The sequence below is a fragment of the Balaenoptera physalus genome, assembly GCF_965194825.1.
Source record: "Balaenoptera physalus genome assembly, chromosome: 3".
Taxonomy (NCBI): Eukaryota; Metazoa; Chordata; class Mammalia; order Artiodactyla; family Balaenopteridae; genus Balaenoptera; species Balaenoptera physalus.
The window spans coordinates 93,053,280-93,081,090 of NC_138890.1; the positions used below are offsets into that span (position 1 = coordinate 93,053,280).

At 32.8% G+C, this 27,811-nt stretch overlaps 1 protein-coding gene and 1 long non-coding RNA gene across 2 annotated transcripts in view; one reads left to right on the forward strand and one right to left on the reverse strand.

The window, feature by feature from the left end:
- The window catches only part of LOC309658989 (uncharacterized protein), a 703,210-nt gene that overhangs the window by 49,079 nt on the left and 626,320 nt on the right, over nucleotides 1-27,811 (reverse strand). The window lies entirely within an intron of this gene.
- LOC309659033 lies at nucleotides 689-27,530 on the forward strand. The gene is made up of 2 exons (XR_014262526.1): nucleotides 689-14,848; nucleotides 17,823-27,530. It is a non-coding gene; the product is annotated as an uncharacterized lncRNA (long non-coding RNA).

A 27,811-nucleotide genomic window follows, 5' to 3' on the forward strand; every position in this document is an offset into this window, starting at 1 on the left:
TAAAAAAGACATCAAAAGAGAAATCAACACATTTTTTTCATTATTTTCCTTTTTTGGCTTTTCTGGCAATAGGTAAAACTTTTCACATTGAAATTCCTTAACAGCTTCAAATTGGTGATCACGGTCATGCTGAGGGGATAAAGTAATTTTTTCTACACTACTCTCATTTCTGTTTACCCCTTGACTTGGATATCATTGTCATTCTGATCACATCATCTCAGAAAATTTACCTTTGCTGCTTCTTAGTTCCCATTTTCCCCCCTCTCTCATTCATGACATGAATCAATACTGGAAAAAAATGTAAGACTAGTGGTAAGAAAAGGATTGATGTAGGGAGGGAATAAGATCACATTCTCATATATTTTTGCCACCTCCTGGATGTGTGACCTGAGATGTGTGTGTGTATATATATATATATATATATATATATATGTATATATGTATATATATATATGTATATACAGACATACACACACACACACACACACACACACACACATATTCACAAACGTACATCTCTTGAGCTTCAGCATCCAGATCTAAAAATTTAGATGTGGGCTTCCCTGGTGGCTTGCGAGTCCGCCTGCCAGTGCAGGGGACACGGGTTCGAGCCCTGGTCGGGGGCGATCCCGCATGCTGCGGAGCAGCTGGGCGGGTGTGCCACGGCTGCTGGGCCTGCGCTCTGGAGCCCGTCCTCCAAGGCGGGAGGGGCCGCTGCGGTGAGGGGCCTGCAGCGCCGCGGCGGGGAGTGGCCACAGCTCGCAGCGGCGGGAAGGACCCCGCGCGCAGCGGCGAGGACCCAACGCAGGCAAAAATAAAATAAATAATAAAATAAATTAAAAGAAAGATCTGATTCAGATAAACCTTTAAAAAAAAATTTAGATGTAAAGCACCTAGCCATGATAGATAGCCAATAAAAGTTTCCTAAATAACTTTTAAAAATTCAATTTATAGTACTTCTTTAATAGGATTTCCAATAATTACAGACTCTTGTTTTTAGATACCAGGCTCAATAATCCTGAAGTGGAAACCTTGCTTAAATGTATGAATAATATTTAAACTTTCAAAGATACAATGAAAATAAGTTATCAGGAACCACTTTATTTTTTATTCTCTCAACATCAAACATCCTTACTTATTTCTGCTACCATATTTTGATTTAAAAAAAAGAATGTTGCAAAAATGCAAAGCTCAAAAAAATTCTATTTGTTTACAAATTACTTTGTAAACAAGTTATGTCAATCAAATCTAAAACACTGCTGCGATTTCTTAGATCTCTTGGAAACCATGATTGACTCAGGTCCAAAGGCTTGAGAGGCCACTCGTTTGTAGGGGGATGGCTTTTAGGGTTACTGCCTACATTTCTGTAGCATTTTACTACAGCTTAAAGATCTGGTGGGGTACTTTTCTTTTGATTTTAAATATTTCCAAGAGAGCGCTACTTGATGATTGTAGGTATCTTGGTGAAAAGGAAGGAATCGAAGAAAAGGAGAACAGAGGAAGGAAAGAAGAAAGAAAATTAATTTCCATCGTGTCCGTATTTTACATCTGGTAATAACTATGAGGCAAGTAACCTTTGTCTGTATAGGTAAGATTAAAGCTCCTAAAATCTCAAAATGGCAGTCTGCTATCCCATCAAAATTCACATGGCAGGAGACCAGGAACAATCAGATTTCAAACCTAGGTGATTATGAACTAGGTCTTTTAAGTAAACTAAAGAACAAACTCTTTCTTGTAGGACACTGCAGCTATTTCTACGATAAACTTTAAAACCTGCAATCCCTCCATTTTACCATACAGTATAACCCTCTCACTGACCCTGATTTCTAATCTACAAAAGACAGCAATGACTAAAATCAGCACAGAACAACAGCATTAAAGTTTTAAAACTTTTTTCTTACGTGCACTGATCACCACCTCCACTTTGTCCCAGTGTCTCTATTCTCACTTTTACCCTAATGATTTAAAATGAAAAAGGCCAAGTCCTCACCTTCAGCTTTTTGAGCCATATGCTAAGAAACACAAGGTTTCACAAGATTTATTCTTGTGTGAAAATTTTCATTATGTTGTTCTATGGAGGAAATAAGCCTATTAGTTTCTCAAAAAGAAGGTAAGTCATCTCCATTATAATAAAAGCTGCTGCAGCTTTTATTAATTTATTTTGTAAATATTACCTATTATGATAGTTTATGGGCATGTGGCATCACCTTACCCAATCACACTGCAACAGAGAGAATTCAGGAGTCCTTCAAATACTCTTGTCCTTTTGCTTTGTTATATGGAGAATAAATCTTTATAAACAATAGTTTTTCACAGCAGCTGAGTGAAGAACATCCTTTGCCCACTGTACTCTGGGGAAATAACAGAAACTTTCTATTGAACCTAATTAAACTATGCACTAATACGCTACTGACATTCAGGAAGGGGCTATATATATACAGCTCCTTTAATTTGTTTGATTTTTTTCATTTCATTATATAAATAGTTCGGGGAAAATTGTTTTATAAATAGCTATTTAAAACTTGTGTGGCAATTTTTTTAGCTTTTAGTTTCTACACATCAGGCTAATTTACAAACCTTAGGAATAAAACTATGCCATAGTTATTTGGTTTTTATTCCCATAATCCTATCTACTAGGAAAAGTAAGCTATTATTCTAGTATTTTTCTCAGTACTTAGATGTCCAGTAGCACTCTGACAAAAGAGGTAAAATAAAAACAAATAGGAACCAGTACTGAGAAGGGGTATATGTTCCCAAGAGTAACATAAGATACCTGTGGGTATGAACATTTTTATTTATGCAGAAAATATTCTTAATGAAACTCATGGACAGAGATATAGAAACAATTTAAAACTGGATTAAAAATGTATTACATTAAATATGACATTTGTCCTATATTTTTGTTTACCATACATAAAATAAATTATAATAAAGTATACAAAGAATACTTGCAGAGTTATGAAAGATATAAAGGTCATAAAATCACTAGTAAACTAATAAAACCATTAATATGCTGATACAGCTCCTTCTATTATTTATTTCAATACCCATATGTTTGTTAACAATGTTGAAAAATTGAGCTTATGTTACGTGTATTAATTATCCCAAATTATCTTTGAAATTATCCCAAATTATCCTTCAAAAATCACCATTTTAATAACTGCGTAAGAGCCTGTCACATAGATGTGTCATCATTATTTACCCATTCTATTTCTTTTTGGCCATGTATGTTTTACAACTTTCATAATTATAACTCACATAACTAGAAACATATATTTAGGTAAATCTCTGCCTGTGTTTCTCCCTTGTTCAGTTACAGAGTGCTATTTGTGTTTTCACTGTAGAAATTAATAAATTGTTCCTGAGATTTACAAGATTATGAGGTATTATTTCTAGTTTTCAGTGGCACTGAAAATCTCTCTTACATAATTTCATGAATATTTCAATAGGAACATGAGGGAGTACAAATTAGGGGCAGCTAGCCAAGACTTCCACTGGAAATCAGTCTTTGTAATATCAAACAACCTGTACTTACTGACTTTGTTGTGGTACAATATCATCTTTTTCTTGAAGCATATGCCACAAATTCCTACACAGAGAAAGACATTCTTACATATGACTTCCAAAACACTCTCCTGCAGTTTCTAACAGTTGGCAGTCTTTTGATTACAGTAACTTTGACAAATGTGACACTGACAATATTAATGCATTAATATCATTCATATCAATCACATCTAGCTTGAAGGGTCATTTTCAAAGTTAATCGCTGAAGGCAAAGTCACCAACTATTAATGCTCCTAAACAGTATTAATGCTCCTAAACATTCAGAAAATTGTGGACTTATGCTACATTTAATCATATTTCAAGTTGTTTTGGAAAATATTTAATATGACTGTTCCAAAATACTTCCCAAATGAATATTTTCATATGTACTTTATTACTATTAATTATACACATTCCAATTCTGAATGTTAATTTGATTCTTTTAAAAAATGTATTATTACTATGTCCAAATTTCCAAAAATCACCCTCTTTATATGTAATGTACTACAATTTCTGAATAATTATAAATTTTCAAATAGTAAGTAACTGGTAATTTAAACAATTTGATGTAACATATAACCTTGTAGTGCAATGAAAAGCAGTTATATGAAAGATGCATTTTAAAAGAAGAATACAAGGCACCAAAATAAAGTATTCTGTAGACACCATCTATCATTGCAACTTGCATTCTGTGGAATTAAACTAGTTTTAAGTGTTATTGATGGGATTTTATAAACCAGTTTTTACTAAAACTTTTGCATAAGAATTTAAAAGTTAGAAATGCGAATGACGGTTTAAAAAGGAAAGCATGAAAATGTGGAAACCAAATTAAATCTACTTAGAAAAATGTTGAAATCCAAGTAATTTGGATCCCCAAAATAACCAGTGGTTCATATCCTGTTCCAAATGAGAAGTCCTCCTTTCAGCCAATTGCCGCTGTAACATTCAATGAGCTCAGGGTCAGACCAGCTCTGTGTATTTTTGCCGCAACTTAAACAGGTTTAGCTTTCAAGCATAGATTGAGAGAAAAATAATATGGGGAAAAAACATATGAACAACTGCAAAGCATTACAACTCTTGTTTTATAGCATAATGGTAAAAACTGCCTGGGGTGAAATCCTGCACTGCTACTTACTCACTCTGGGATCTTGTGAAAATTACTTAAAACCTCTGGGCCTCAGGTTTTTCATATGTAAAATGGCAATAACAATAATCATTCAGGATTGTTAAGATAATTAAATGGCATAATATACAGGAAGTAAATAGAAGAATTGGTGGCAGAGAGTGAGTGCTGTATCGGTGTTGCATATGATTATTATCACGTGGATGGCTTTCCATTATGCTCCATCTACAATCTACTGCCATGTACCGATTATACCCAGCAAGACAGGAGAAGAAATATGCATACCTGAAGATTATATTATTTATAACAATAATACAATCGATATCAATGGGAGATAAAACAGTTGTGAAAAACTCAAGAGGTTACCTAGCATGGAGGAGAAATTTACCATTTTCTATTCATAATCTCTATTTTACTCCTGATTTACTCCTCTTGTCACTCAATCTTTTGCACCAAGTTCTAGCCAGATAATTGCACATGGTGCTGCTTTCAGAAATGTATATGCTGAGGTGCTCTGTTTTTATTTACTAATTACTTTGGTTTTCATTTGCTCTTTTTCTAGTTTCTTAAGGTGGAGGTTTACATTACTGTTTGGGGACCTTCCTTCTCTTCTTATAAAAGCATTTAATAATACTACAAATTTTACTCTCTGCAGTGCTTCGGCTGCCTTCCACAAATTTTGAAATGATTTCTTTTTTTACTCAGTTCAAAATATTTTTTAAAATTTCTTGAGACTTTTTATTTGACCCATGGGATATTTGCAATTATGTTGTTTAATATCCCAATACTTAGGGATTTTCTAAATATAATTCTGTCACTGGTTTCTAGTTTAATTCTGTTGTAACCTGGAAGCATAATTTGAATGATTTCTATTCCTTGAGGTTTGTTTTGTGGCCTGGAAAAAATATATATATATCTTTATGTGTATTTTAAAATACCATGTATTTATTGTTCTTGAATAGAGTGTTCTATAAACATCAGTTTGGCTTACTTGGTAGATAACATGGGCCAATTCTTCTATGACATTATTGATTTACTGTCTAATTTCTGAGAAAGCAGTATTCAAGTCTCCAACTATCACTTTAGTTTCTTCATTTTTCCTTTCAATTCCATCACATTTTTCTTCATGTATTTTGAAGCTCTGCTGTTAGGACTGGTGTGTCTTCTTGGTAAACTGACCCCTTTTTATCTTCGTGAAATGATCCTTTCTATTACTAGTATTATATTCTGAAATCTAGCTTGTCTGATATTAATATAGACACTCTAACTATGAATTTTGTAGTTGATCCAGATTCTCATTGTTAATTTTGGAGCATTATATCATTGTGAACTTCTGTTACATCTTATGTGGAAACAGAACCTCTGACACTGTTTTTATTGAAGCAAAGATCTGAAATTCCATTTTCTGGAGAATCCTCCCAGATTTGGACAACTATTTGTCTGTAAAGCTTAGTTTCTTTTGATGCTGTGAAGAGTTATCTTTTGTCCTGTGTGTTCACAGGTCTTTTAGTGGATAATGAGGATATGACTTATGAGCTAGTCCATTTTACACCAGCAGCCTGAAAACTAGCTTTAAACTCAGTCTCATTAGGACCTGATTTTGATGACATAGCTTCATTTCATGAAGTGTATTGCCATTTTACATATGGAATAAATGTGAGTCACAAAAAACTGAACATATTAGAGTGACCTTTCACTCTCAGTTGCACATGAGTACAGCCTTAAAAAAATAAAGGTGCCTGGCTTTAGATGCTTATAAATAAAATCATTTAAGAGTCTAATTAAGTCGCAGTATAGCATAAATGAAAGAGCATAGAATAGGAAATGAGAAGACTTATATTTGAGACCTGCTTTCACAACTTACTGATAACCTCAGGGAAGACATTTAGTAGCAAAAAGCCTCAGTTTCTTAGCAATAAAAATGGATACAATAAGACTACCTGACTTAACTACTAAGAGACTTACTATGAGGCACAAATCAAGTATCTAGAGTGAGAACACTATCAAGTGTTACACAATTATTTGCTTTTATTATTAAGTTGATTTAGTTTTAGTTTCTTTGACAAATGCTGTAAAGTATCAATTTCATCCAGTTAGGCACTAGAGTTTTGAAATTGCAATCACATATTGAGGTCCATAATAATATCTTAGTTTTAGTAATGAGAAGTGTTGGCAACCTCTATTTCTGAACGCATGAATTTAGAAACACATTACTTTTTCTTTTCCTTATGGAGATCGTACCAAAATCTAGCGTTGATAGAGATTTTCCCAATATCTTCATTTTAATATTTTGTAATCCCCTTGTCTCCCTTAGGATGTTATAATTTGACATTGATGAGTAGTACTAAGATCAGGAAGTAGCATGGTTAGTTTTCTGGCAGCTTCATGCTGTCAGTGCCATCAGTTAATCTCTGTTCTCACATGTCAGCTTAACACTGCACAGTCATTTGAAAGCTCTATGTAAGAGTCTCCAACCTTCTTTTCTTGTTATAAGGAAGTTCCCTGAGTTTTTTTGTCATTATACATTCTTTAATCTGTTTGAAAGTAACATGACCCGCTGCATGGTTTCCCCTTTATTAATGCAAATGTTCCAGACAGTATCCTTTAACGTCTAGAATTAAACATTTTCTGTCAATTTCAGAAGATGGAGCTCTGTTCAAAAAATGAGAATGCTACAACAATCCTCACATTAATTGCTGCATCATAATCTCCAGACCTGAAAAGCCCTGGAGACCCTGATACATAAAATGCCTTTCAGCTATGCAGGGGTGGAATTCATTACAAGTGTGTTTTAAGTTGGGAATATATCTTGAACTCACTGAAAAAATATCAATGCCCTTGGGGTACTTGATAACTTGAACTATTATTTAAAGTGTAACAATGGTGATACACTAAGAGAGAGCAAAAAATGTAATTATAACTATGAGGACACACATACATGAACACAGCCTTCTAGAGAAATAAGTATTATTATCAGATCTTCTTGCAAAGAGCAGGGAAATAAATGAAATTTCTCTGGAAGACAAAAATCATTATCAGTAAAATAACACTATTTTAACATGGTTGATTAATTGTAAGGATAAAAGTGAAATTTCTACCTAGTATAGTATTAGTAGTCCACTTCATTATACACTTACATTTTAAATAATTTTTAATAGGAAAATATAAATGCTGTCTCATGATATAATCTTGTAAGTGAAATTCCTTTATATATTGAACCTTAAGAAATTTTTACATAAAAATGTAACCTTTGTTTTGAGGTCTCTATGCATTATATTCATAGCTAAATCAACGGCAAATGAATATCCTGCATCCATCAACAGATTACAGAATAAGGTTCACACATTTCATCAATAACAATAGCACAGCAAGTGGTATGGTTTTCTCATTCCATTGAACCACGTGGAAAATAATTTCTGAGGCCAATGCACAGGCAGTCTTAGATTAGTGGATTTTTTTTTTCTCTCTCTCTCTTTTTTTTCCCCTTAGTCACATGTTAAATACTTGTCTTCTAAATCCTGCATGGGTCAGGATTAAAGAAAGAAGAGGGCGCACAATCCAGGTCAGTGAGTATATTAATTGGCCTCTGTGCATTTTTTTTTTTTTTTGATGACTTAATTTAAAACCATTTTTGCTGAGAAATCTTTTGAAAGGGAACATGTGATTTTCAAAGAAAAGTTGTGGGACAAACTGATCAAAGTGCCCATCAGCTGGAATAACATTTAAATGTGGGTGACCTGAAAATCCTCATAATGGAGCTTAATCACATAAAACAGAAAAACAAAATCAACAGCAAGCACGAACATGGTGAGATAGCCCTACGCTGCCAATCAAGCAAACACGGTTTTAATGGTTCAGAGAAAAGACACCAATCAGCGTGCTGATGTGATATCCAACTTGGTACTAGTGTTGACCTCCTTATCTCCTCCATAGAAGAGGTCTGAGAACAAAGTATGACCACTAAAATAACAGTACATACAGTAACACCAAGATTTCCTTAATGCTTACATTTATGTTGACATACAGGGGCACTAAAAATAAAAATATAACATTGAGTATGATTCATAAGTAGAAAGTCGCATAAGTACACATCACCATTTGAAATGCACAAAAATGGTTATCACATTCATTCATTTTTAATTATAGTATTTCTAAGAGTTATTATATAATATTCACAATTGCAAGATCTTATTCCAGGTGTTCTGCCTTTTGCTTTGTGTTTCTATACAGGAAGTTTAAAATTAAAGTTATTCTTTATAGAAAATTATTTTGTTTTCTTCTAAATAATGCACCCAAGTGGAAATTCCCATCACAATCATGAAAAAAAAAAAAATCCATCCACCAAGAGAAGCCCCTAAACTAAGCAAGAGAAGGGATACCCTAGTGTGCTCTCCTTGGTATGTCGCACACATACTTGGAAGGCATTAAATGGCTTCTTTGAGAAAAGTCTATTGGTATTTCTGTGTCTCAATTGCAGAATATTGATGGAAAAAACATAGACACAATACATCTTCCTGACTCAATATACTCTACATAATGGATTAGGCAGAAATTGCATGGATGCTGTCCTTACTTCTTTGCGCAATCAGAACATCTCAAGTTTTTTCATAAACCAAATATACATATGATTATACTATTTGATTTTTATATAAACAATATTACATGGGCAAGTTGGTTTCTGTCTAAAAGTTGGATTTTTTTTTTTTTTTTAATAAAGAGGTTTTTAACATTTTTCCATAGACTTGGATCCATAGGAATCAAGTGACTTGCTCAGTCTCCTGAGCAGTTGCAGATGTCCTGCCAGGTCATTGCTATGTTTTAATCAGAAGGACATGTTACCACCCTGACCCACTTGACATAGTCTAGCAGAGAATCAATTCCATCACAGATATGGAGATTCGGTGGGTATAGATTCTGATTAAATTACTGTATAACAGAACCATAACACAGTAAAGTTAGAAAAGAGAAATACTCTTTTTAATAGTGCCATGGAGATTGAGATTTTCAAATTAAATTAGATTTAGGATAACTGAGTTGTTCATATAGGCAAAATAATCCTCTCAGTATTTATTAATAAATCTTCTTAAATCAAAGAAATATTGTAGGGTAGGACTTGTCTTAATAAAGTTGAAGTAACAATTTGGGATCTCCATACATTTGCAAAATGGATTTGGTTTTGAATATAACCCAAGAAAATATGATCAATAGAAGTAATGTTTAAATGCCCACTCATCACAAGGAAATTTTACTCCTATTCTTTAAGGTAAAAAGAATAAAATCAAAGAAAAATGTATTGATTTGAGGCATCCTCTGGGGGAAAAAAGTGGCATTCTTGTATGTGGTTGAGGGATAGAAAGGTGAAGTTACTAAGCCATGGTGACTTTTTTTAAAGCTGATTTCCTCCTTTATGAAAGAGCCTGTTTCACATTTTATGCTCACAGACTAGAGAAAGCATGCTTGTGGTAAAGCCATAGCAATGTGAAGTAGTTTATGTTCTGTGCTTATGTGGGAATAACAAATCAAAACCAGACATATGTTTGGTTTCAAAAGTACAGTTTTGTTATAAAAGATTTACTTAACATTTGAAATACTGAAGTGCTATTAGCCTGGGGTTTGGATAGTAATAGAGAAAAGTTAACAGGTTATATTTTGCCAAAGTATTGATTTACATTCTGCTGAAAGCCTCTTGCTTGTTTTATATTTTTTCTATATTCATAGAAACAGAAATCTGTGCTCAGTATAAATATCAAGTTATAGTACAAATGATTAATATAGGGTATTGAAAGTCTGAATTTCTAAGAAAAGTTGAATTTACTTCAGTTCTGAGACTAAGATACTTCCAAAATATGTCATACAGGTTCATTCTAGGCATAATTAAAATTAGCAGCATCTAGCTTAAAAGTTCACCCATAACCTTTAGACTAAAATCAAAATGGTTTGGATCCACAGAGTTTCAGAACTGATGTCATTAGTGGCAAAGTAAAGCTAAACTCCAGAATAACATTAATTGCTTTAGTTTAAAAAGTAAGTAAGGCACAATCCATAGAAAGCTTTCTATTATGTCCTCATGATGTTAATACCTGCATTATACATTAGAATTAGTAAACTGCCTCTCTCTTTTGCTTGATATTTTACCTTTGTAAAAAATGATTTCCTAAACAAGTTAAGAATAGCAACATTTTTAAAATTGGTAAGACAAATCTACTACTTTTTTTCTTTCTGGTGTAAATCCTTCATTATATCCCCCATTTTTCATGTATGGTAAACATGTAAGAATCACTTCTCCCTGTATCAGTCACTGGATTGTGTAAGGTGAAATGTGTTGAATATAATATTTGTTTTATCTTGATTCAGTGAGAAATACCATAATCATGTTTTTCCCCTGTGCGAACAACTTCCTGATGTGCACCAGCTTGGTTTCATATTGTTGAATTGAAAAATCTAATTTGGAAATGGTTCTTGTCGATCTCCCATTTACTGTGTTTTTTTCCAATACACTCATCCATCAGTGCTGACTCCTTGTGGTATAACTATTTCCCTTTATATGGATTTCTACAGGGAAGTCACCAGATCTGTTCTTTAAATGTTTCATCATCTGACTTTGAATACTGATGTGACTCAAAGTCATCTAATTTGCAATGCATCTCTTACTGTCATCAGGCAATACTAATAAATTTAACCTAAAGATAATTGAAACATACTGAATTTTCATTCAACAAATCTTTAAAAGAGAAAGTTATTTTAATAATTTACTGAGAAAGGAAAAATCAATTAGATATGAAAATTTTGTGGGAATCAAAACCATTAAGAATGATTAAAATACTTGAAAATATAAGTTTTTCTTTAAAAAAATAAATAAATAAAGTCTTTCTTGTATATACAGGTATAGTATAGTACAAAGACAATTCTTACAGGCTTTTCTCATGTAAAAACCATACAGACAAAGTTACATTAAATGAGAGAAAAAATATGCTGGGTTTGTTGTGTCAATTCAAAAGAATGTTGCTATTCTGAATACTTTTAAGGAAATCATTGGCTAGCAAAATGGATTGACAGTTTATCGATTCTGAATTGGCTAATCTTAATTCAAATATTTCATCAGAATAAATGCTTTTCACTAATAGAGATTTAAATTTTATCTAATAATTTATATGTAAAATGTCCTAAAATGATCTATTGTTGGAATATAAAGTAAAGAATCTTTTATAATATTTTAGCATTTTTCATCCTTTACATTTTCTTACCTCTTTATGGCAGGTTTTATAATCTGGGTGAACCACTACTGAACTGAAAAAATAAAATTATTTCTCGTTGATCTAAAGTTTCAGCAAAAATTTGAAAATAGTGATATAAGTTAGAGTTTCAAATATTATTTATAAAAATTTTGATATGAAGCTTGATACAGCTGTTGCTCTTAACTTTCTTAAGAATTTCCTGTGAAACTTCATATAAAACATGGTTTGTCTGGGTACAGTGTTGTCTTTGAATGCATACTTATAATTTTTAAAAAATAGATGCTATGGCCTGAATGTTTGCATTCATCCCAAAATTCATAGGTTGAAAACCTAATGCCCAAGGTGATAGTGTGATAGTGTTAGGAGGTGGGGCCTATGGAAGGTGATTAGGTCTGAGGGTGTGACCCTCATAACTGAGATAAATGCTTTTATAAAAGAGGCACAAGAAAGTCCCTTGCCCCTTCTGCAATGTCAGCACGTATCAGCAGTCTGCAACCTAAAGAGTGCCTTCACCAAAACCCGATTACACTGGAATCTGGATCTTGAATTCCAGCCTCCAGAACAATGAAAAATAAATTTCTATTGTTTATAAGCTACCCAGTGTGTGTTTTTTGTTGTTGTTGTTATAGTAGCCAAAATGTACTAAGAGTATGAACTAGACATACACCATTTCAAAAGGTAAAAATGTAGTTTCATGTAACTGAAGATTAACAAGTTGACATGCAAAATGGATTTTATTTTAACTTCATAAAATATTTAGATATTTTATATTATGCACATCTCAGATGGTTACATAGTTTTTTGAATGGTTTAAACCCAGAATGTATGTCTCAAATTATTTTACTACTTCTCAAGTATTTAATAATATATGTGATTTTGAAATTCTTACATTTGTAGAGTGGATCTAATCTAAACTTTTACTTAAAGGTCACCTGTTTGTTGAATATTCTGGTTTTCTGAAGATCAGTGGTAGTCCTTTAAGACGGTTAGTTTATGTCAGTCAGATCATCTAGGTTTCTGTGAAAGCATGAATTTACAGTATTCTTTTTCAGATTTCATAGGAGATTGCACATATGGTTGGAAAAGTGGAGCTATTATCCTAAAAATATTACCTTTAGTTAATTTTTCATAGGATACTTTTTATTATCATGAATACTTGAAAAAACCTTGCTGCTTTTTACATATCTACATAGTACTATATTTCTTCGTATCTTTAAATGAGTAAAGTGCCTGTTTGGGGTTTTGTTTGTTAGTTTTACAATAAATATTAGAAAGGCAAAAGTAGCGGTAGCTTATTTTTTAATACAAAATTAATAAGTACACTTGGATATAAATGCTCAGGATAGTTTATATATTACAGTGATTGATATTGTACATATAATCAAGTTGACCTCTGGCTATAGGGGAAACATCATTCGGATTTTAATACTTATACTTGTTTTTTCTAAGCCATGAATATTAAGCAGTGCCAAGAAATATAAAATACAAAATAGATTATACACCTTATTATTATTTTAATATATTTTAAGAAAAAAAGACAAGGGTAAAAATGCTTGAGAAATTAACAGCAGAGGAGAAAGTTTACTCAGCTATAACCCAAGTTTTAATTAAAACCATGATTGATGGCAAATGCCATCTTGCAGTGTGACCTCTAGAAAGATCTACAGTTGTTGAATCAATTGAGAAGATGGTCTCCACTCTTTTCAAAGTAAAACACAAAGTAGATAAATCATATTTAGAATTATCAATCACATGAACATTATATTAATGATTTGGAAATCTGAAGACAGGCAAAAAAGTAGTCCTAAAAAATGAAGTAAAGGAGCTTTGGGGATGCCTTATTCGGGAAGCCATAATTTCCAGATTATTAACCTAATCATTTAAAAAGAACTTTTCACTGCATTAATCCCATTTAAATTTAAGATGGAAACACCGAATAGAGATGAAGCTCTATTAGTTGCACAATGTGAATCAAATGGGACTACAGACAGGACTGGAGAGAAAAAACATGACTGTAAGCAGACTTTCAAAAGACATCATCATCCAATAAATATTTAGCTAGGAGGGTATCTGAATTGGAGAACTTCCTTACCCACCAAGAGTGGTTTTATGCATACTCACATTTGATTAAATCTTTAAAAGAAAGCAAGTGATCAAATGAGACTCACGAAAAGGAAAAAAAAAAGAGAAGATATTCATAATGTTTTGACATTGTTGATGAAGACCACAGGGCAGCTATGGAATTTTTTTTAAAGGGATTTAAACAAAGGACTAGAAAAGCCAGCAAAACCAAGGTCAAACACCCTCTAGAACTCTCTGATCTGAGCCCATTAATACAAAAAAGGAAAAGAACTCTAACGCCAAGAAGAAAAATAAAAGACAACTAATGTTGTTGAAAAATGTGTTTTTAATAAACGTTAAAAACACATGAATTATATAGTTTGAAGAAGAGACATTTTCAGTGTCCATCTTTAAGTAAAGGAAATTCTGTTATTTAGACATCACTATGTGTTCTCAAGAAGCAGAGCAAAAAGCAGCAAGCTTAAATAGCACTGAGTGGGATTTATGCTATAAAAAAGGATGAGATTTCCTGCCCTAGGAGTTGTTAAATCCAGGAATAAGAGACGGAAGGAAGCTGTACTTTCTTTTGAAGGGGTAGAGAATTAAGGTAGCTCCCCATCTGTCAGGAAAGTTTAAGGCAGGGTGAATGGATTAGGTGACCTTTCAAAATTACTTCCATCCCAGGATTTATGATGTCAATATAAACCAGCAGCCCCAGATGGAAACCTGGGCAGGAACCACTGACTCCTGCACTTGTCTGTGCTTCTGCTTGAACACAGGCATAGTCAGGTAACTTGACAGAGGAACTTATAGTCAACAGTGAAAGCTTGGAGCCAGAGAGCTTGGATTCTAAGACTGTGAGTTTCAGCTTCTTCAGCCACAAAAGGTGGGTAACTATTGTACTTGTTTCACTGGATTTTTAAGAAGATTAACAGAGATGATGTACATAAAGCAGATAGTATGAAGTAGGAACACAATAAAAATCAGTGTTCTCATTAAACTCTATTCTGCCACTACATCAACCATTGTGGTACAAAATGATACTACTCCAGTGACAGCTCTACCTTTCTTTCTTGTCTATTTCCCCTCACATCTTCTGTTCCTCCCCACTTCTACTCTCAATAGAAAAGCCCTGTGTCTATCCAGAAAAAGTTTAACTACTAAATTTTATCAGGCAACAGAGACTGCTGATATATGAAAGGGAGATGAAGTGAACAGCTATACAAACATTGCAATATTCGAAAATATGCCAAATATCAGTAAACTATGGTTTCCCTTGAATGAAATTTTACCCATCTATTAAAATACTGTGTAAAAAATACTTAATGACAGGAGAAACTGCTGTAATGTAAGCAGATGAAATAGAATAAGATATAAAAGGAATATGAGACACATAAATCCACATAATAGACTTTGGAAGACAAAGTACTCCAAAATATCACAGCATATATCTTATATACCTCTTTTTTATGCCAGTGATTTGAGTTTTCTCCTATAGTTTATTTTTCCTAGATTGCAGGTTATATTATTAGAAAAAAGTAAAATTTTTGGTTTGTTTTGTTTTATAAAACATGGCTTTTATGCTTCCTCTTGTTTTTATAGTTTTTTCAAAAAGTTATCAGCTATTAGTTCTGATTGTTCTTTTAGGAAGGAACTGGCCCTTACATTTTATTTTTGACATGTAATGAGACTTGACTTGCAGTATACATATTTAATAATTTTTAAATGTTTACAAATGTATCTATTCATACATATGCAAGTATCATTTGCAGATGCTACGACAAGATGCTAGTGGTGAAATAACCATAAATCTGACCTTGATTCTCTTTTATCAGGCTTTTACTACAGCTCAGTATGAAAAATAAATCATTTTCTTCTTCATTTTTCTTTTGGATAAAATCTTAGAATTCATTCAGAATTTTGCAAATCAGTGATATTTTATTAAACTAATCAATAAAATACATGAATATAGATATAAAATCATATATGAATATTCTACAAATAATGTTTTTAAAGTGTGTATATATATGTATGTATGTATTTGGCAATTATCCTGAATAAACTCATTCAACTCGTATTTACATGTACATTGCTCCCAAAGAGTCGACATTTATTTATTTATTGCTCAGTATATAATCTCATTAAGAATACTTTCTTCTCTGTGTCCACTGTTTTTGTTTGTTTGTTTGTTTGTTTTTTTAGAGTATGACCCTTCTACCCGTCTTGTTGTTGTTCCTTCTTTATGTCTTTTGATGTAGAATCCTGGTAGGTTTCACACTTTTTTTTTTTTTTTTTTAAACTTTGGTTTTATTTTATTTATTTATTTATTTAGTTATGGCTGTGTTGGGTCTTCGTTTCTGTGCGAGGGTTTTCTCTAGTTGTGGCAAGCGGGGGCCACTCTTCATCGCGGTGCGCAGGCCTCTCACTATCGCGACCTCTCTTGTTGCGGAGCACAGGCTCCAGACGCACAGGCTCAGCAGTTGTGGCTCATGGGCCTAGTTGCTCCGCGGCATATGGGATCTTCCCAGACCAGGGCTCGAACCCGTGTCCCCTGCATTGGCAGGCAGATTCTCAACCACTGCGCCACCAGGGAAGCCCTGTGTCCACTGTTTTAAAAGTGAGTCACAGAAGTTTCTCTGCTCATTTTCCAATGATATCCAGATACCTCAGAAAAATATTATAATAATCATATTGATAAAATATGAGCTATGATAAGAAAAAGAAAGCAGCAAGCAATATCAAGGGCCTCTCTTTTTTTTTTTCCACCTTGAATACAATACTACTAAATTTATTCACTGCTTCCTTCATTCCAGGCACCATGTTGAGGACACAAAGCTAAATATGATATCTGTATTTCCACAGCACGTTGTACTTTTTTTCACCTTATATTATAGATAATTATATTTCTTCCCCAAAACTGTAAGCTACTGGATGGCAAATGCTAAAAGCACATGAATGACTTTTATCATTTATGACTTTTTATCTTTGTATTTCTAGTGCTTGACAATCATTCAGCTTTTCGAGTTACTGAGTCAATGGATGGGCATTGAACTAAAGGAGTTTATCTACAAGAGAACTGTTCTCTATTTTCATAATAGACGTCAAAAGCCTTGGATAAAAAATATTAAATTTCTTATTACGTATAGGAGTATCAGATGTCATTTTCTTTTAGTCACTGATTCTAACCTTAAAAATTAAGGTAAACATAAATGAGAGGAGCACAGTTACCACTTGCTTAATTTTCATTTACAAGTTAAATGTATCTTTTTGGTATTAAGCAACTTTGGAACAATCATCACATCATTTAAGTTGTCCCTAAATTACTTTGTCCTTTTTGGGTTTTTGTTTGTTCCTGTGTTTGTAGTAAATAAACTCCAAGGAAATACTATTCAACCATGTACCCACATCTCTATTGGTTGTTAATTTGAAAAACCATGTTCTTTAAGAGAGACAGAGACAATTCATCAAGTAAATCTTATAATGTCTGTCTTCTTGTTAATAAGTCCCCCAGTTAACCATATAATTATTGCTGTTTTCACAAGGAGACCTAGCATAGTGGAGGAAAGAAGACACACGAATACAACTAACTGATAACAGAAGAATTGATGGGGAAAAAAACCCATTGTCAGTCACCTTAAGAAATGTCACCCCCAGGAAAATAAAATTGAGCATGTAGCACGAACTGCATATATCTGCTTACATCCCTTGGGCCAAAAAAAAGTCTTATTTATGTCTTTCACAGCTCTGGCTTACTGATATTGTCTGGACCTCCTGACTGTCAATATTTTTGTTTGGGGGGAATATTTTTTCTCTTTCCAAGCTGAAAGAAAAATATGAGCTTGTTTTCTCCTTCCCTCCAGGATATAAAAGAAGAACAACAGCAGTTAAAAAGACACTCTTTTAAAAAGCAACTGCCATAAAAATAGGAAGCAGACACATGGCATGGGAAGAATTCAAATGTTTGCTTATTTCATGAAAAAGTGAATGCCTCAAAAAGTTGACTGCCTTCACCAAACTACTCTTGTTATATTTATCATAAAAATGAATCCTCTCCAATTAAAAAGGTAAGGGAAACCCCAAGATCTTAATATATTGTATTAAATAGAACCACCTCATGTATATGTACGGAACTGAGTCTGATCTTCAGAAAGAGATGGTAGTAATTTTGATGAGGGCTGCCCTAAGGACACCTGTTGACTGGCTAGGTATTATCTCTCTTCTCTCCTCTCCAATCCAAACTAATTAAGGCTGTGGAATCACCAGTATGACATCTTCAGCAACTGTAAATGCATCACCATATTACAGATTCAGATTCCACATACCAATTCACTTCTAGTTCACAAAAAAATGTTATTTTAAAATCTCTATCCATTCTAGATTAACATCTTTTTTGCCTATTGATTGCATCTTTTAACGTTTTGAGATCCTACATAATCAAAAGAATTGAGCCTGTTTACTCTGCTGCCTAAAATCCAACCAACCAACTCATGAAAATATCATTTCTGATCATGTTTTTACTTGACTCCAAATGTCAGAAAGTTGGAAAAAATTCCAAATAAATACATATGAATCTGCTGTGCAAAATAACAGGTGCATCCATGCATTTACTGTTTGAAACTGGCATGCTCTGCTAATCAACCAGAATTCCCTGTGTTACATACTCATATATATATACTTAGACACCACCAGATTCAAAATGTGTTTCTTTCTACTAGTCTCAAAATGTCACAAAGATAGAGAAAAGCTCTGTGATTTGAAACAGAAAAGCTTTTTGAGTGTGCCTCTTCCCTTCATCCACTGTATCATATGGAAGTTTACACATTTCTTACAAGTACCTAAAATGTACAGGTAAAGCCAGTGTGTTTGAGCACAATTCCATCTTATGCACATGTGTACTACTCTGAATTAAAAACAAATCACATACTTTAAATTTGAAAACGTGCTATACTAGGAAAAATTTTTTTTTAATTCTATGGGTTTTTTTAAAATCTCACAGTGTACTGGCTAACAAAAGTTAGCATCTAAATTCTCATGATAGAGAACATGTATGAAGAAGAAAACAAAGAAGGTACAGTGGCATTTTGTTGAATACTTTGGTTTTAATGAAGCAAACACAAATACCCTACATTTAGCTCTCCACATCTATTCAAATATTGATTTAGAAATTTTATGAAAAAGTTCAAATCACAGAGGAACAATTATAACTGAATAAAGTGGGCAAAAGCTGGAGCCCTGTACCTGTCGAAATTATTGTTAGGGTTTAATGGACTGGCAAGATTCATGGTAAAAAACAAACATTTTGGTCAGGAGTTTAATGAGCTCAATGAGATTCTTACTTGCCCAAAAATGCACATAGAACATCTCGCACTGGCAGTTACAATGATAATTCAAGGGTTGTTCTGAATATTATGTAAAAAAGCCAGCAACCTAGTAACATCTACTTAAAAGGATAATTCTAGGAGATATTAGAGGTGTGAAGTGAATATTGTCCCCAATTTAGAGTCCAGATAATATTCATGCTTTCATTTTCTGAAAAAACATATTTCCCCTAAATTCTCCAGTTCAGATGCTCTATTACACACACACACACACACACACACACACACACACACACACACACGGTAGACAAAGCAATCTGACATTTCTTAGCCTCTGGTAGCTTACATTTAAATAGAATAGTCATTGAAATAATCATTTATTTAAAAAATGCCTTTAAGCATGAAATTATAAAGCAAGAAAATAATGGGGAAAACAGACACCATGAACAAAATTAGTAACTATTTACTGGAAACTAGAAAACTCATTTTTAGCACAACTGTAAAATAAACCTGGAGAAGTATTCTATATTTCCAACTACTTAGTTGGAAAATTGAATAAGATAAGGAAAAGTAATGTTTCCTCTTGTCATCAGCCCTATCATTTTTGCTTCTCTGAATTGGCTGCTGGGTTTTCATCTCATGAACCTACCCACACAGAATCACTAGGATTGGAGGGTTAATAGATGCTTCTCTGTTTCACAAGACCTATTAGAGCAGTCAACACATCTTTAATGTGCTGTAACTTTCAATTAATTTTTTAAAGTCAGCCTTTTCCCATTGTAGTCAGCAGGGTTACTGTGTATCAGCTTGTGAGTATATGCCCAGAAGACCTGTGTTCTCAAGTTTGGGAGTGGGCTATAGAGGCCGTGACTATACTTTCCCTTGTTTTTCAACTTGTATTCCCTTGTATTGTACTTTACAATAATAATATATCATATACAGCACTATTATAAATATGTATCAATATAATGTATTTTTCTATCCAGTGCCTCCATTTTTATAGCTTTAAAGATTTAATAGCAACGCAGTAATACTGATTTTGTATAGTAAATTATTTCTTTAATTTTTAGAAAAAAGTAGAGGAAAAATTACTACTGTATTAGACAACTTTCTTAATAGAATGTTTGGTGTATTTTAGTTAATAAGGTTTATTGATGCGCCTTTCTATAAAAGTATGTAATTATAAGAGGCAAAATAACGATGCTGATATCTCATATGTACATGTTTGACTATTCAAGTTGAATAACTTAAAAGACACCTTTTTTAATGGCCAATCTTTGCAAATACAGTGTCAAAATAGTTCTTTCTTGAAAAATAATTATTACAAAAGTATATTTAGAAATCAATCACAATGAATGCATGACACAAAAATATAAAACAATAAACAATATTTACACAATAAAATGTTTTCAAGAAGTTTGTGGTTGTGATCACCTATACAAAAAGTAATATCAAAAGCCAAAATGTGTAATGAGATTCTGAAATACAGCTGATGATTTTATGGTGAACAGTTATTTACCTTATTTACCTGCAAAATAACTAAAATCTTCTCATTAAAACATGTCTTGTGCTAAATGAAAACATGTTTGTGATAAGCCACAGCCAAGGCATTACCTTATGTATATTTATCTATCTATTTTTCCTGTAGCAACACTCAAATTGATTAACAAAATTGGTTTTATACATGTGTGCTCATCACGTATACACTGCATATTTCCAGCAAAAGTTGGGATACTCCTTGTGGAAGTCTTATTATTTTTTGTGGAGATGGGGGTTTCTCATAGCGTTGTTTTTAAAATCTCAGCTAATGTTGTATTTAGTAGATAATGTTAAAAATAAAATGATCAAAATTTTATACAAAACTTGGAAGGTTTTATTTTTGTCCTAAATGTGCAAAAAGTGAAAGTGGTACATTGTAATATCAATAATTCTATGTTCTTTGATAGTAAGCATTTGTAAATCCAAGGATTGCACCATTGTTATTTAAACAGATTGTTATAACTAATCCCTAAAGCATTTATCAAACCTTACATCTAAATAATATTTATGTGGAACGAGCAATACTGTCTGCATAGCTTGAATGAATAGGAAAATCGAGGTGTGTTACTACGATAAATGGGAAACTAAATATTCCAGATGGACATATGTACACAACATAAACAAATTCACTTTGTATTTCACAAGTACAGACTAAGCAGTTCTTTTACTCAATGCGTGAAAATAATTCTATGTTTAAAAGGAGCCCCCTCTTAGGTCAAAATTACATTTTACATGCAAAGTAGTGATTAAAATAGTTTGAAAGTTCCAGGTTTTCTAGGCTTTGAAGAAATGATGACTAAAACAAAACAAAACAAAACCTGCTTTAACTTAAACACTGGCTCTGATTCATGATGATCTTATGTTAATACCACCCCTCACATTCAGAAAATAAAACAAAACAATATTTATAACAATTCCATGGATTGTATGTAATTCCATGGTATCCTCAGTAAACCAGAAATCACGAAGAACCCCTGAAAGATCAAGAGTAGATAGAAGTGGATTATAGAAGGAAGGCTCAGTTCAAACATAAGCAAGGGAACATTTCTGAAATATGGCAGATAATGCAAAGGAGCTCTCTTTTATGTTGATCCAAGGAGCCAAAACCCACCATGTTTAGATCAATCTACAAAAGTATTTTAATATGTATCACTAAAAAAAATCTTGTTCAAACATCCTTGATAGATAGTAGCAAGAGAAAAGGGAGGAGGAAATGGAAGTGAAATTATGCTTTATTAGGGAGGCTCAATACCTTAATTGACACTAGTCATTGACTGAAAAAGTAAATATTGAAAAATAAAATATTGAATATGCGTTCAAATATAATGATGAGATTCAACTTTCTGCAAAGTTGGAGCAGTGGATCAGTAGTTTAGAATAACCATTCCTTAAACACAAATAGAATAACTTTATATCATATATATATCTAAGTGTGTGTGTATACACATACACACATATGTAATGTATATATGTGTGTGTGTGTGTGTGTATATATATATATATATATATATATATATATGGAGGCAATAGACATAATCAAGGCTGTAAGAATTTGTTAGGCAAAGATCTATGAGAGTAAGGATGCATGCATGTGTACCCAGGGTTTGGTACTCCTTTTCCCCAACAGATATTTGGCTACTCATAGCAGGTAGCTGGCAGGTTAATAAGCTGAAAAAAAATTGTGAACAGAACACACAACATTAAGTAGAGGGGAGAACTGAACAAAGCCTTATTCATTCCATAGGTTTTGGCTGGGAAGCTGAAGTGCTAAATCCTAGGAGTAAAGTTAAACAAGAAATAAACCATTCTTCCCAAAAATAAAACTCCAGCTTCAATTTGCCTCAGTTTTTTATTGGACTAGCACGATCTGAGATTTCAGGTGGCCAATCTCAGCCATGTTCAGAGGAGGATAATTGAGAATCTCAAATAACCTTTAAAATTTCAACTTAAAATTCCAACACACAAGGAAACTAAACTGTGACTGTAAATCATAAAACGAATCAGAACATATAAAGAAACTACATGGGTATATATAATGGAGGATTCAGCCTTAAACTTTAAAATAACTATACTACAGGGACTTCCCTGGTGGTCTAGTGGTTAAAACTCTGCGCTTCCATTGTAGAGAGCATGGGTTCAATCCCTGGTCAGGGAACTAAGATCCCAAATGCAGTGAGGTGCGGCCAAAGAACTTAAAAATATATAAATAAATAAATAAATAAAATAACTACACTACATATATTTAAGAAATTAAAGAATTATATTAAGAATTTCATCAGAGTACTATAAAAATAAAAAACAACAAATGAAAAATTATATACTGTGAACATATTAACAAAAGAAAATTTGGTGCCACTACATAAATATTAGGAAAAGTAAACATTATAGCCAAATGCATTATTAGAGAAAAAAAAGGACAAGTTATTGAGAAATACTAAATTAAAAGAAGCATAATTCAAAGGAGAAGAGACAAATACATAACAATGTGGGAGATGTTAGCACGTTATTTTTAGTAATAAGACAACCAGACCAAAAAGATGCATATTCAAGTATGCACAAAATTACCACAATTACCCACATTGTGAGACAAAAAAGATATCTCTCCAAATCCCAAAGGCTTGAATCATAAAATAGCACAGAATAGTTAAGCTATAAATCAGTAGAAAAAACATTACTAGTAAACCATTTCATGCTTGGAAATCAGGAAACCACTGCTTAATTATTCATGGCTCAAAGTATAAATCAAATGAAAATAGAAAATAATTAACCAAATACTAATTGTAATATGATATATCAAAACTTATAAGATGCAGAAACTAATGTATTAAGACAGAAATTGATCCTAAATGTCTTTAATTAGACAAAAAGTTTCCATTAAATTATATAATCATCTACCTTTATGAGATAGAAAAATCGGAGGAAATATAACTCACAGAAATTAGAAGGAAGACCTAATAAATAAATAGAAGCAAAAATTAATAAAACATATTTTTAAAAACTTTTAAAAGAGAGGGTCAACAAAATTTTTTTTTCTTTTTGCTTTTGTGTCTTTGTAAAGATCAGACAAATTGCTAAAACTTTGGTGCGGCTAATTTATTACGAAAAGAATTTGCAATACCAACTTCAAAAGGAAAAAGTAGAAGGGAACATCATTACAAAATGTATGGCTACTAAAAAGAATCTAAGATGATATTATTAAATATTTTAAACCAATCCATTTGAAACTATTAGATGAAATTTTTTAAAACAGCAGAAAAGTTCAATTTCCAAATTGCACAGGAACGAATAGAAAATATAAATAATGTTTCAAAGAACTATAATTTGTAATTAAAATCTTTCCTACAAAGAAACATCTAGTCCAGATAGGCCCAGTAGCAGATTCCACCAGATGTTAAAGGAAAAGTTAAGACAGCTCTGACACAAACTCTTCCAGAGAAAGGAATACATGGAGATACATCTTTGATGGTCTCACAGAATCTCCCCCAATGAGAAATGAATATATATAAATAGATCTACACTGTCCAATAAAGTAGTGTGTAGCTGCAAGTTTAAATTTAAATGAAATTAAAACAACAATTTTTCAGTCACACTAGCCATGTTTCAAATGCTCAATAGCCACATGGAGCTATCAGGTACCATACTGGACATAAAGAATATAGAAATTTCCATCATCACAAAATGTTCTACTGGATAAGGTTGAATTAGAAAAATGAAGTTTTAAATATTTTTCCTATACTTATTATGATCATTCTAGACAAGCAGTCTATTTTTCTCATTTAAAAACACTAACAAAATTTATAAGCATAACAATTTATAGGAAGAATTTAACTCATACCTTCCTCAGAGAATGCTTTGAGGTAGGAATTATCACTGTTATTACTACTACTATTACTATTATCATAAAAATAAAGATATTGAGGATAAATCCACAGAACCAGTGAAAATTTTGGCTGCCCTAGACAGTAAGCTGCATATTGCCATTCTACTTTGCAGACTTTCATACAGTAAAGCAAAGAGATTCATCTACCAAAATTTGATCGTTTCTTTCCAAAATAAACTTCAACAACTTTGTTTTAATTCTGTTGTTCATCAAGCAATATTCTGATGTGTCCTTTGGGAAAGGACTATTCTGTGGAGATATTCACTGGCCTTAGTCAGGCTGAATACTGCTTTCATCTGCCTTCATTATCCCTCCCCTTACTACAAGCTTAAAATATATAACTTAGTTTGCTAATACAAATTTCTCTACAGCAAGGAATTCCTGTAGAGTCTGATAGTCTTTGGTAAATGGAAAAAAGGAGTTTAGATCATCGGGGGGGGGGACAGAAAATCATCGAGGAAACACAGGCCTGAAATGACGCATTAGAACAGGTGAACTAAACCGATATTTATAGAACATTCCATCCAATAGCATGAGTACACATTCTTCCCAGGTGCACATGAACATTCTCCAGGATTGATCACATGCTGGGCTAAAAAGTGAGCCTAAATTTGAGAAAATTGAAATCATATCAAGCATCTTTTCCAAACACAACGATATGAGATTAGAAATCAAATAAAAGAAAAAAAGCTGTAAAAAACACAAACGTGTGGAGGCTAAATAATATGTTACTAAACAACCAATGGATCACTGAAGAAATCAAAGAGGAAATAAAAAAATACCTAGAGAAAAATGACAATGAAAACATGACAATCCAAAACATATGGGACACAGCAAAAGCAGTTTTAAGAGGGAAGTTTATAGCAATACAATCTTACCTCAGGAAACAAGAAAAATCCCAATAAATAACCTAACCTTACATCTAAAGCAACTAGAGAATGAAGAACAAACAAAACCCAAAGTTACTAGAAGGAAAGAAATCATAAAGCTCAGAGCAGAAAAAAATTAAACAGAGACAAAGAAAATGATACAAAAAAATCAATGAAACTCAAAGCTGGTTATTTGAAAAGATAAACAAAACTGATAAAACGCAAGCCAGACTCATCAAGAAAAAAAGGAGAGGGTTGAAATGAATAAAATTAGAAATGAAAACAGAGAAGTTACAACGGACACCACAGAAATATAAAGGATCATAAGAGACTACTACAAGCAGCTATATGCCAACAAAATGGACAATCTAGAAGAAATGGACAAATTCTTAGGTATAACCATCCAAGACTGAACCTGGAAGAAATAGAAAACATGAACAGTCCAATCACAAGTAATGAAATTGAAACTGTGATTAAAAAACTTACAACAAACAAAAGTCCAGGTGAATTCTATCAAACATTTAGAGAAGAGTTAATACCTAACCTTTTAAAAGTCTTCCAAACAACTGCAGAGGAAGGAACACTCCCAAACACATTTTATGAGGCCAGCATCACTCTGATAGCAAAACCAGAAAAAGATATATATATATATTAAAAAAAAAAGAATATTACAGGCCAGTATCACATACATTTTTGCATCATGATGAACATAGATGCAAAAATCCTCAACAAAATACTAGCAAAACAAATCCAACAGCACATTAAAAGGATCATACACCATGATCAAGTGGAATTTATCCCAGGGATGCAAGGATTCTTCAATATCTACAAATCAATCAGTATGATACACCACATTAACAAACTGAAGAATAAAACCATATGATCACCTCAATAGATACATAAAAAGCCTTTGACAAAATTCAACACATACTTATGATAAAAACTCTCAAGAAAGTGGGCATAGAGGGAACCTACCTCCACATAATAAAGGCCATATAGGACAAACCTACAGCTAACATCATGCTCAGTGGTGAAAAGCTGAAAGCATTTCATCTAAGATCAGGACCAAGACAAGGATGTCCACCCTCACCAATTTTTTTCAACATAGTTTTGGAAGTCCTAGCCATGGCAATCAGAGAAGAAAAAGAAATAAAAGGAATCCAAATTGGAAAAGAAGTTGTTAAACTGCTACTGTTCGCAGATGACATGATACTACATGTAGAAAATCCTAAAGATGCTACCAGAAAACTACTAAAGATCATCAGTGAATTTGGTAAAGTTGCAGGATATAAAATGGATACACAGAAATCTCTGGCATCCCTATACACTAACAATGAAAGATCAGAAAAAGAAATTAAGGAAACAACCCCATTTACCATCTCATCCAGAAGCATAAAATGCCTAGAAATAAACCTACCTAAAGAGGTAGAAGATCTGTACTCCAAAAATGGTAAGACACTGATGAAAGAAATAAAAGATGAGACAACAAGAGGGAATGATATACCATGTTCCTGAATTGGAAGAATCAATATTGTCAAAATGACTATACTAACCAAGGCAATCTACAAATTCAATGCAATCCATATCAAATTACCAATTGCATTTTTCACAGAACTAGAACAAAAAATATTAAAATTTGTATGGAAACACAAAAGAGCCCAAATAGCCAAAGCAATTCTGAGAAAAAAAAAAAAAAAAAGAAATGGAACTGGAAGAATCAGGCGCCCTGACTTCAGACTACACTACAAAGGTACAGTAATCAAGACAGCATGGTACTGGCACAAAAACAGAAATATGGATCAATGGAACAGGATAGAAATAAACCAACACACCTATGGTCAATTAATCTATGACAAAGGAGACAAGACTATACAACAGAGAAAAAACAGCCTCTAAAATAAATTGTGCTGGGAAAACTGGAGAGCTACATGTAAAAAAACATGAAATTAGAACATTCTCAAACACCATACACAAAAATAAACTCAAAATGAATTAAAGACCTAAATATAAGGATGGACATTTAAAAACTCGTAGATGCAAACATGGGCAAAACACTCTTTGACATAAATTGCAGCAATATCTTTTTGGATCCACCTCCTACAGTAATGCAAATAAAAACAAATGGGAGCTAATTAAACTCAAAAGCTTTTGCACAGCAAAGGAAACCATAAACAAAACGAAAAGACAAGCCTCAGAATGGGAGAAAATATTTGCAAACTATGCAACCGACAAGGGACTAATCT